Source organism: Buceros rhinoceros, unplaced genomic scaffold, assembly GCF_000710305.1.
Source record: "Buceros rhinoceros silvestris isolate BGI_N320 unplaced genomic scaffold, ASM71030v1 scaffold11414, whole genome shotgun sequence".
Taxonomy (NCBI): domain Eukaryota; kingdom Metazoa; phylum Chordata; class Aves; order Bucerotiformes; family Bucerotidae; genus Buceros; species Buceros rhinoceros.
In genome coordinates, this window is record NW_010410068.1 from 37,275 (window position 1) to 37,493 (window position 219).

At 57.1% G+C, this 219-nt stretch overlaps 1 protein-coding gene across 1 annotated transcript in view; it reads right to left on the minus strand.

The window, feature by feature from the left end:
* LOC104492860 (dysferlin-like) overlaps positions 1 to 219 on the minus strand; it is a gene marked incomplete at both ends in the record, with an annotated part of 42,718 nt that overhangs the window by 36,002 nt on the left and 6,497 nt on the right. The window lies entirely within an intron of this gene.

Here is a 219-nt window from a genome sequence, read left to right on the forward strand (position 1 = left end):
CCCCTCCGGAAATTAACTCCGAGCAAGCAGCAGTGATCTGGGAGGACAGCTCTTCTCGTGATGCTCTGAGCTCAGCACCGTGGCTGGCCAGGTTGGCAGGGCATGAGCCAAACCGGTACCCAGCATTCCACGCTTCAGTTCAGCACTGAGCCTGTTCCCATTGGCCCTGCTAAATGCCTCCTATCACAGTTGAATCTGCTCAGTGCAGCCATCCTGCTG